The sequence below is a fragment of the Haliotis rubra genome, unplaced genomic scaffold (assembly GCF_003918875.1).
Source record: "Haliotis rubra isolate DU_JTF1 unplaced genomic scaffold, ASM391887v1 Scf2417, whole genome shotgun sequence".
In the NCBI taxonomy this organism is placed as follows: Eukaryota; Metazoa; Mollusca; class Gastropoda; order Lepetellida; family Haliotidae; genus Haliotis; species Haliotis rubra.
This window is the reverse complement of record NW_025766467.1, coordinates 1-11585: the sequence shown is the minus strand read 5'-3', so window position 1 is coordinate 11585 and position 11585 is coordinate 1. Positions and strand designations below refer to the sequence as shown.

The following is an 11585-nucleotide window of genomic DNA, read 5'->3' as shown; positions in this document are numbered from 1 at the left end:
TTCTAGCTCCAGCTTTCAGAGACCCTATATAATAGGATTATCATTATTACATGGTTTCTGCTGATATTTATATGATCGTTTCGGGTACGCTGTCATCTTACCACAACATTTACTTATACTTAGTGTTTTCATCGAACAAAACATATCACAGTGTCTCAAGGGAAATTCGCCACCGAACACAGCGATTATATTGAGTCATCAGCTGAGACTGAAATCCACGTGGCAATGTTTACATCTGGTACCCTTTGCCCTATTGACCTACAGGAGGTCAGGGTCTGTGACGTCACTTAACCTTAGTGATGTATTCACGGCCGTAAACTCAGTCGAATAACCTTCAGTGACTTTGTGAAGGAAGTATGTACCCTTCATTGTTGGAGGGTCACAGTGTGATACAGTATACAGTGGGGGAGCCACAGTGAACGGCTGTACAGTCTTAGAGGGAACATGACCGCCACAGCGAGCCGCGGCCGTGTGTATCAACAAACCCTCGTGCGAGTCGAGTGACCTTGAGACTGTCAGTCAGCTGGCTCAGTGACAGTAGCAAAACTGAGGATTATGAAATCACTAGCGGTGTCAGGTTTGTGGTGATGTTTCATTTGATTTCGTTCTTGAATGGAAGCTGATATAAGAAACATGTATTTTCTTACTCTTTCATACAGTAGTCACAATGCATTGTGACAGCGAGGATGACATGACTGTCTTTCTTCCGCGTAATCTTTCCTATGTGCGGGATAGCAGTTTGGACGAATATAGTGTCAGTTCGGCATTCGTGCAGAACCCTCGAGAACGCCTAAGAGACTGCATTGAGTGCAGTGAGTGCATGCATCTGTTGGAAGCGATGGCCGAGGAGGGGGGAGCCGCGAGCAAGCAGGAGATGCAGGACTATGGGTCGTCAGTGGACCCGGAGGAGAAACCAGTGACTGAGAGGCAAGCCTCATTAACAGAGACGGTGGGCTCGGATACTCCCAGTGAAGAAGGTATTTTCGTGAATGTAATCGATGATGAGTTGGAACATTTTGCGAGTGCTATAAATGGTGGGCACGAGATCGACGATCATTCTGGTGACTCTGTTTACAGTCCCGATGGCTCTGACCTTGAGAGATACACAGGAAGGTCATAAAGAGCGACTCGAGGAAGCTGTAAAAACAATTGCTAACTCAGATTTTATTGCTAAACCTGAACTCAAAATAAAGATAAACGATCGACCATTTCTGGAAACAACAACCGAGGAAGCTTTCCTGAAGTTTGTATCTTCTAAAAGTCCCGTGTATGAAGATAAGGAATTTAACTTTTCGCGTAGTGAGTTAAGGAAGTCATCTTCTCTCAAGACTAACAAAACTCCCCCCGGTACACCGAGCAGAAAGAAAGTTGTCCGTTTTGCGGACGCCATGGGGTTGGATCTAGAATGTGTGAGGAACATTGTCAACGTAGACACCGCGCCCAGTGCCCGCGTCTGCCCTGGCGGACCTGCGGGTCGGACTTGAGGAGGACAGACGTGGAATGGGGAGCAGGTTTCTCACTGCCTGCTTTTCCCAACCAGGGGCGTCAGAAAACTTCATGAAGAAGGTTCTTGCTCAAAAGGTTAGTTTGGAGAATGCCGTCATTACAGGGATGACAATTACAGGGGTGATTCGAGTTGCGAACATTTCCTTCAACAAAATGGTGCGTGTGCGTTACAGCACTAACAACTGGGCCACCTTCCACGACATAGCTGCGTCTTATGTGCAGAACTCATGCGACGGACCCACAGATAGGTTCTCCTTCAGTATTGTGGCGCCAGCCAATTTCGACGTGGGATCCAGGTTAGAGTTCGCCGTGTCCTATGCTGCCAGCTGTACCGTATTCTGGGACAACAATGAGGGAAGGAACTATGTATTTGAGTGTTTTGCAAAGACCGTCCCAACAGAGGCAGAGAATTCTTGGATGCACTTTTTGTAAGTGATAATTGACAGAATGTGTTGAGCTGGTATATATGCTTCTCACATCGTTGACCATGTTGGTTATAAGTGTAGACATTGATCAAACGCTCTAATATAAGAATGTAATTTCCTATTGTGACATGTGAGATGATCTGATTTGGTACCGTTATGACCGTTAAGGTAGAGGATGAATAGATTCATATGCTGTTTATGTTACATAATATACAAATATATAATATGTATGGGTGTATCTGTATTTGGTATGTTCTGTTGAGTTTCCTGATATGGAATATTTTCATGTGGTAAAGATGTTTGATGTTTATCACATTTCTCTCTCACTGCTAGGTAACAGTGTAGAATATCCACTTGCATATTATTGTAAGATAGTTTGATCGTTTGCTTAAGGGTACACATTAGTAAATACATGTAACAACATCCTCTAATGAGTAATACCTCCAGTCTTGTATATGTGTATTTGCCCCTGCTGTTATGTATATACTGTATTACAGACAGTGGGTTGGCCATGTATCTAACTGATGAACAATGTCATGTAAGAGCCTGTCAAGAGGGCGGGGTAATGCCGCTACCTGTTCCACAGATAACTTGCTGTTTCAGCCGATCAGTAATACACTTGTCATGTACACTATTGGCATATTGAAGTGCTGACCGCTCGATAATATACCAGTACCAGTCCACCTGTGACTAGACATCGCCTGAACAGTGTCCATATAGGTTATCCTTGTCTGTATCCACTGTGTGCTGCAGTTCCTGTGTAGACATGGTAGGCCTTGTAACTGCACAGGGCGTGTCGTACAGTAATAGCATGATGTAATAGCTTGTGTCGAGTGCTCCTACCCCACCTCAAGGGTTAAATCACGTCAGTCTCTGGTGGTTTCTTTTTACCCATTACGGAATCCTAGCTTTATAGAGGATGTAAAATGCGAGGGTCTGTCAAGTGTTACTATAGCTACTGTTATACACCTGTCTGCATGAGCTACACAGTGCATGCCCTGCCAACAGAAGGTAGACTGGTACGCTGCGAAGTACATGCCGCCGCCGCTGCTATAAATAGGCGCACGTTTTGTACTGGACGCCAGAGTACGAGCGGTACAGCTGAATGTACCATGCAAGGTTTATTGTAAGGGACTGCCTCTCGAGACACCTTCATGAAAGGACACCAGGTGTTCCAGCTATTGGGAAGGCCGTCACTGGCAATACAAATCAAGGACTATGTGCAAAGTTGAAATTAAAAACAAGTTGCCACAGCACTCACTAGCTAGCCACCAGTTGTAAACAGTATCATCAGGCATTGTATATCAATCCAGATAATAGCTTTTGTATATGTTTGCCATGGAAACCAAAATGATTTCCAAAAGAAATGGTCCTGTGACCATAAGGAGAAAATGGTGGAAGTATTGTCCAAGTTGTTCCAATTATTATGATTGGATGTTTATCATGATTAGGAAATTTGGTGACTATATCGTAATAAGTGTGATTTGTCTACTTTTTCCAATAATCCATGACGCCAGTTTGGTGTACATTTAACTATTGAACCCCTGAAGGTCCGGGTTAGAACTGATCTTCAGTAACCCATGCTTGTCGTAAGAGGCGACTAACGGATTCGGGTGGTCAGGCTTGCTGACTGGGTTGACACATGTCATCGTATCCCAATTGCGTAGATCGATGTTTATGCTGTTGATCCCTGGATTGTCTGGTCCAGACTCGATTATTTAGAGACCGCTGCCAAAAAGCTGGAATATTGCTGAGTGCGGCGTAAAACTAAACACACTCACTCATTTAACTACTGCCCCGAACTAACGTCATTAAGTTGTTATATATAATTAAAGGGAGCTACTAAGCATTTCGTAGGTGACCAAGTAAAGTTTATCGAACCATATTTTTGAAAGTACAGTGTGATGTAGAATGTAAGTTTTTTAGACTTACAAAACATGGACTATTTTATTTTGGGATACTTGAAGTATTTTATAACAAAGTGTATAATTTTAATGATGGTCCTCAATTTTGACTCACTTTAGTTTCTTCCATATTTAATTCGATTAACTTTTATCGATGTGTATCACTTGTCCATGGCAATACATCGGCAACAATTGTGATGCCCTAACCTGTCGATAGTACATGTGGATTCCATCCAGAAAAAGTTCATTTATATTTTTATGAAACCAAGAACTTTACTTGTTTCCATAAGCACATCCCACTCATATGGGATAATGAAGGGAAGATACGCTGAATGACGGTAAATGTTCATACTTGCATATGTAGTTCTAACGTGACAGTGGGGCGGTGGGGTAGCCAAGTGGTTAAAGCGTTCGCTCGTCACACCGAAGGCACGGGTCGATTCCCCACATGGGTACTATGTGTGAAGCCAATTTTTGGTGCCCCCCGCAGTGATATTGCTGGGATATTGCTATAAGGGGCATAAAACCCACTCTAACGTGGCAGTGGTTGTAAGAAGACTGCGGCAGAAGCACTGTTATAACTAGTTGCAATACTAATGCAACAGGTGTATCCCCGCTTCCCTTAGTCACCGTGAATCGGCAAATATTAGGGTTATTCTTAACCTGTGAACACAAAGTGCCGTATTCCTGTCTTATTATAACCCTTTATATTTGGTGTATGTGACAGCACGGTGGAATGTATGAACGTTCCACAAGGTTGACTTCATGTTCTGTCTCAGTGAGAAACAATTATGTACACAGTGTTCTGTCTCAGTGAGAAACAATTATGTAGACAGTGTTCTGTCTCAGTGAGAAACAATTATGTAGAAAGTGTTCTGTCTCAATGAGAAACAATTATGTAGACAGTGTTCTGTTGAATGGAAAGATCGGGAGGTAGGTGGCCGCCTGGTCGCCTCGTATTCGGACAAGGTAACATTTGGTATTTGTGTTTCCCAGATAGTTCATCGGAATTAAGCAGATAGAAGAAGGAGACTGATCAGTTCAGAGGCAGTATACCGAGTTGGGTAGCCGTGCTATACTGGGGCATGTTATCTTAGTGACTTAACACTATAAAACCACCGGCATTACTCCATACTAGTACAGGCGGCCACAATGCACGTCACAAGGGAAGTGCACTGATCTTGAACGGTCCCATTTCACTTCACCTTACAGCTGCCACGCTTTCTTTGAACTCATTTCTTGTGAGTGACAGTGCCTTGGTGATTGTCCACGTCTTCTCTCCGGAGGCAATCATCGGAGGTGCAAAGTAGAGCCACCATTTAGCTTTACTGAAATGTCGCTTGAAAAAGCAACATTATATATATTTAATGTTCTATTAATGCCGACTTGCCAGAGGTGTGCGTCAATGAGAAGGAGGTTTAAGGGCATACAGTTTGGCCGTGTTACTGTACACGAGGCGGCTCGTGGACATTGGCAGTTGTTTTCGTAATGTCTGCCTTGTCTACAAAGACAATCGTGACAGATAAAAATTGCAGTGTCTTGCCAGAAATCATTATATTTGTGTATATATTGGCTACAGCCTCACAAGGCTTTGGTTTCGTGGACTTGATGTGTTGTAGTTCGATAGTTTCATGCGAACATGAGGTGTTTGAATGTTCTGATTCCAAATGATTTCCGACAACTAACCCTTGCCTTACGGAATGGGTTGAGAAGTTTTTATCATGATAAACAAGTGATGAAAGGGTACAGTTATCATGATACACATGTATACCAATACTGAAAGGCTACACTATTTTCATGATATAGCAGTGGTGAAACAAATTCAGGGTATTCCTTGTGGCGGAGAGGCAATCGTGGCGGCAAGTCGGTGTTGTCGTGGTAGGGATGGTGTTTTGATGGCGTCAAAGTAGACGTGACGGGTTGGTTTCTTCGCTGGGAAACAGCTGTTCATTACCATGTTTCAGAACAGGTCATGCACACATACAATGCGGTTTCATGATCGTACAGAAATAGTGGAAAGTTGATACGTACATGCTGTGACGCCATGCCAAGATTGTTATGACTTACGTTTCAGAGCGGGTGTTGAGCCAGACCCGAGGCCTGAGTCATCTGTTCATCTGCAGGTCCCCTCCTGTTGACAACAGAGGCCGCCCTTGCAGTAAGCAGGTCCGTGGTGACTGCATGGCGTGACTGATAGCCCTAACCCCTTTAATGTGCAGATGTGTACTAATGACAGACAATATTCCTTGTAACCGCTCTGCTTTCCTGGACAACTTTCGCATATCACAGGAGCATGTGAACACGTGAAATACTCCCACCGCTTTATATATTCATGTGTGTGTGTGCGCGCGTACGTGCGTGTGCGTGTGAGCGTGTGTGTTTTTTTTTTGGTGGTAATCGGCGTATTGGATGGAAAACTGAAAAATATGCTCGCGGATAGGGAAAGAAATGTTCTTTGAAGGTTGGGGGCATACCTGCATTTGGGTTATGTGTGACCTTGTTAAGATCCTTCTACACTTGCCAGGGATGTATAGCAGTTACCTCCCCTGCCGTGCTTCCCAAATTGTTTGGTGCTGTTCGTCCTGTTTGGAGGAGAGTCACAGCAGTGCCCACCATTTCATTCTCTACGTAATTCTTCATGTATTCAGTCGCCGTTAATCTGTGTATTTAAACAACTGATACGTGAACCGTTGTTTTCAATCCAAGGCGGTTAATTATAAGTCAGGTTCTTAAAGTTGCTGTAGTGTAAGGGTGTGACTGAAAACTTTGTTGGGTTTGAAAAGCTATTAAATCCGCTAGTACCGTGACCTCTGACCCCAGTCCCAATATGCCCACAGTATGGTTTGATGCTGAAAACTGGATGCTTGAAATACCTTGACTAGGGACCTGTTTACTTAATACAGGATAGACCTGTCCATACTGATCTAACAGTGGAATCCCATTAGGAAATAGAAACACATGTTTATTGAAAAAACATTTGAAACCTTAACGATAAGTGTTCATGTTGTATTGTCAGCAAGCAACAATTTAAACATAGCGATACTAATATTGCATACATAGCATTACAGAACACCATCGGTGTTATCTATCGGAAATAAGACCAGTTCCTAATGGGACTAAAACCGTTTTAGTAACCCAAGTAGGGGACTGGGCCGGTGACCAACCATCATACCTCACTTACTGTTGTGTTGGGATCTATGCCACAATATAACCAGCTAGTACACGGTGTGGTAATGAGTTATGACAAACTATTGTAGCTGACGATTGACAGTGCTGGTCGGAGACTATACAAGGGTTCCTGACCGGTTATACTTGGGTGAAGTACTTGGCAGTAAGTAGGTTTCATACTTAGCCATACTGTTGTGCTATGAAACGAATTCGAGTACACTATGATAAATCTTGTCGTTAAAGCCAGAATAATAAGGTATACATATCGTTGTATTTAACTGTGCTGTGAAATCGAACAAGTTCGTATTAAGACAGTTTGTTGTTTCTGCTGTTTCCTTAGTACTCTTTGTATTGAGGGTTTTCTTCTTGTTATCTTCTCTTGTTGAATCTGCTTGACGAGTTGTTGATGGCGGACCCGGCATCCTGCGACATCCCGTCCTCAACCCCATCCTGTGCAATATCACAGCATCTATTGACATTTATATCATGGTGTTGACTCTTGCATAATATTAGTCTTATTGGTATGTTTGTTGTTGAACAACTAATCTTTGTCTCATTAATGGAGAAACCCCTTTTGTTTCCATGTATGTTTTTTTGTTGCTTGTATTATTGTTAAATCAGGATCTCGTGAATTCATCCTTTGCCTGTAAATAATCGCGGCCTCTAGGAACCAGAGTATATAGGTATTTACCGTTAACGCTATTATAGTTATCTATGTTCACGTTATCATTGTTGAAGATGCGTCAAGAATTACGTTCAGCCGAGTGTGTACAAGTACCAGTTTGTTACTATTTATAAATAACTCACTCAGCACATTGCAGCTATCACTATGTGTGATGTATCACCGATGTTTTATATCTTTCACCTCACCAGACCGACGGTCATGTGAGCTTTTGTTGATCCTCCTTGGTATGGCATAGTCTTCATTGTTTACAGCATTATGAACTATTACCGTGGTTCAACCTTTACACCACACCGCTCTCTAGCCTGCCACCATGTTACATCAAATTATCTGCTGTGGGTATGGATCTTTTGCACCAGTTTTTCTTTAACTAAACATTATGTCTGTATCAAAACAACGTTGAACTGTCAGTTCACTGACTGTTCTGATGAGGTGAGCTGGAGAGCATTGTTGCTTAATTTCTGTACAGTATATTTCTTCTTTTCATATTTCCGGTAACTCCTTGCAGAATGTTTCACTGAGGCGACACGACTCAGTGTAGTGACCCTTAGTGCAAGCATCCATGATTTGCCACACATAGTGTTGTGGTCATGGCTTTTCACCCAACATGTGTATGTGGGGTAGGAGAAGGTGAATGGAAAACTAGAATCTCATTTCTTGCTCCAGGAAAATATTCACCGTTATATGAAACCGTTATTTTTGGAATAACATATTTTGTGCTGTGTTAATTCAGTAACTGTAGACACGAAGAGGAAGATGCTAACAACATGAGATAACGGAGGGTCCGGGCTAGAAGGATATACAACTATAGACATTATTGATTACATGAACGTTTGAATGTTTTGTGATATACTGAGTCTGCAAGATATACCTGGAAGGTAATTCCTCTTGTGCGAGTGTCATTCAGTGTATCCATTCAATCTATAAATCCATGTTTGACTGTGATACTAACATTCGACTTGGGATGGTGCGATCAGGATGCTATATTTTCACTTGGAATTGTTTTTGTTGCTCTCAGCTGTGATACAGTGTCTGGTATGGTTAGCAAAGGACTGTTGGACATGCTTTCCCGTGTGAAACACGTATCACTGTTCTCGCTATTATATCATGTGCGTGTGAGGACATGGCTGCCTATGTGACTGAGGCAGGCAGAGCGACGTGTCACCACTACTGGAGGAGGAGGAGGATGTCTCAAGCATGCAGTGAGAGCCACTGTATCTGTGTCACAAAGAATGCCGGCATTGTAAATGTTCCTCACTCCCCATACATCCTACACTATTAAGTAAGAGGTTATACATGTTGAACAGTGCCAGGAAATGGGTTATTGCACCAAGTACTAGTACTTTGGTATGTGAGACCGGCAGTTGCCGTTCTCCAACACTGCAATCAATAAAACTGTTTGTTGAATTACGTGTCTTTGTGTTGTGTTGACGTTTGCAGTTGCACCAGCAGCGGTTTTATGCAATTGTGATTGTTAACCACGAAATAATAATGAGCAATACACACCTTATAATTACATATCTAATCGTCCGCATGTAGAGTGAAAAGAATGAATGAATCCGGTATGTGTTTGCTTAAGGTACGCGAGTGACGTGACGTATGTATGCTGATCACAGTCCGCGTCAGACCACACAGACGGGTTACATTTTGCAGCAGATCCGGCCTTTCACTAACATTGTATTGCGAGGTATTTCTATTTTATTTGGCCCTGTGCATTTGTAAAATAACAAATACATTCATATACATGATAGATATAAACAAGGTTATCGCTTTCTCAGCCAAACAACAACGAACGTTTTCATGACGCTTCCAAGGACTACCTCCTCACAATCACAACGCATACTACCTCAAAGGATAGTGTGGGAGGTAGAGCTGTGCCCTGTATGGATGAGAGGATAGTGTGGGAGGTAGAGCTTAGTGTTGGGAATTGGTTGAAATCTCACAATTGATGATTGCTTCATTACCAACGAACAATCATCGAAAAAAATTGGTTAGCGTCATTTTTCAGATTTTCCTATCCAGGTTGTAATTACAGATATGTATAACATGATGCAACCTGCTACTTTAAAGTGATGACTGATATATCATGAACATAAACTTCCTGGAGTCTCAGAGAAATATTCAGTCATGACTTTTCAGATAGTGAAGTGAATTAAACACGTTTTCAGGCCCTGACAGCTTCTAAGATATGTTCCATTGTCAAGTATTTCAAAGACTAAAACAGTAGTTCCAAAATCGTTTATGTTCGATACTGAGAAAATGTGATCGATTGCTTGGTCGTTTGCTCACTGCGACCCATCTCCGATTATTTCAATTAATCGGACCACCACTAGTAGAGCTGTGCCCTATATGGATGAGAGGATAGTGTGGGAGGTAGAGCTGTTCCCTGCATGGATGAGAGGATAGTGTGGGAGGTAGAGCTGTGCCCTGTATGGATGAGAGGATAGTGTGGGAGGTAGAGCTGTGCCCTGTATGGATGAGAGGATAGTGTGGGAGGTAGAGCCGTGCCCTGTATGGATGAGAGGATAGTGTGGGAGGTAGAGACGTGCCCTGTATGGATGAGAGGATAGTGTGGGAGGTAGAGACGTGCCCTGCATGGATGAGAGGATAGTGTGGGAGGTTAGAGAGCCGTGCCCTGCATGGATGAGAGGGATGGGAGTGTGGGAGGTAGAGCCGTGCCCTGCATGGATGAGAGGATAGTGTGGGAGGTAGAGACGTGCCCTGCATGGATGAGAGGATAGTGTGGGAGGTAGAGACGTGCCCTGTATGGATGAGAGGATAGTGTGGGAGGTAGAACTGTGGCCTGCATGGATGAGAGGATAGTGTGTTAGGTAGAGACGTGCCCTGTATGGATGAGAGGATAGTGTGGGAGGTAGAGACGTGGCCCTGCATGGATGAGAGGATAGTGTGGGAGGTAGAGCCGTTGCCCTGTATGGATGAGAGGATAGTGTGGGAGGTAGAGACGTGCCCTGCATGGATGAGAGGATAGTGTGGGAAGTAGAGCCGTGCCCTGCATGGATGAGAGGATAGTGTGGGAAGTAGAGCCGTGCCCTGTATGGATGAGAGGATAGTGTGGAAGGTGGAGACGTGCCCTGCATGGATGAGAGGATAGTGTGGGAAGTAGAGCCGTGCCCTGTATGGATGAGAGGATAGTGTGGGAAGTAGAGCCGTGCCCTGTATGGATGAGAGGATAGTGTGGAAGGTTGAGCCGTGCCCTGCATGGATGAGAGGATAGTGTGGGAGGAGTAGAGAGCTGTGCCCTGTATGGATGAGAGGATAGTGTGGGAGGTGGAGACGTGCCCTGCATGGATGAGGAGGATAGTGTGGAAGGAAGGAGAGAAGCTGTGCCCTGTATGGATGAGAGGATAGTGTTTGGAGGTAGAGCCGTGCCCTGTATGGATGAGAGGATAGTGTGGGAAGTAGAGACGTGCCCCTGCATGGATGAGAGGATAGTGTGGGAGGTAGAGAATCAAGTGCCCTGTATGGATGAGAGAGGATAGTGTGGGAAGTAGAGCTGTGCCCTGCATGGATGAGAGGATAGTGTGGGAGGGAGTAGAGAGCTGTGCCCTGTATGGATGAGGAGAGGATAGTGTGGGAGGAGGATAGTAGAGCCATGCCCTGTATGGATGAGAGGATAGTGTGGGAGGTAGAGCCGTGCCCTGTATGGATGAGAGAGGATAGTGTGGGGAGGTAGTGGAGCCATTGCCCTGTATGGATGAGAGGATAGTGTGGGAGGAGTAGAGCCATGCCCTGTATGGATGAGAGGATGATAGTGTGGGAAGTAGAGATGTTGCCCTGTGTGGATGAGAGGAGGATAGTGTGGAGCTGGAATCGTGCCCTATATGGATGAGAGGATAGTGTGGGAGGTAGAGAGCTGTGCCCTGTATGGATGAGAGGATA

At 44.0% G+C, this 11585-nt stretch overlaps 1 pseudogene; it reads left to right on the top strand.

Annotated features, from left to right (window-relative positions):
- The first annotated feature begins 667 nt into the window (after nucleotides 1-667).
- LOC124278809 lies at nucleotides 668-9092 on the top strand (annotated as a pseudogene).
- The last annotated feature ends 2493 nt before the right edge of the window (nucleotides 9093-11585 follow it).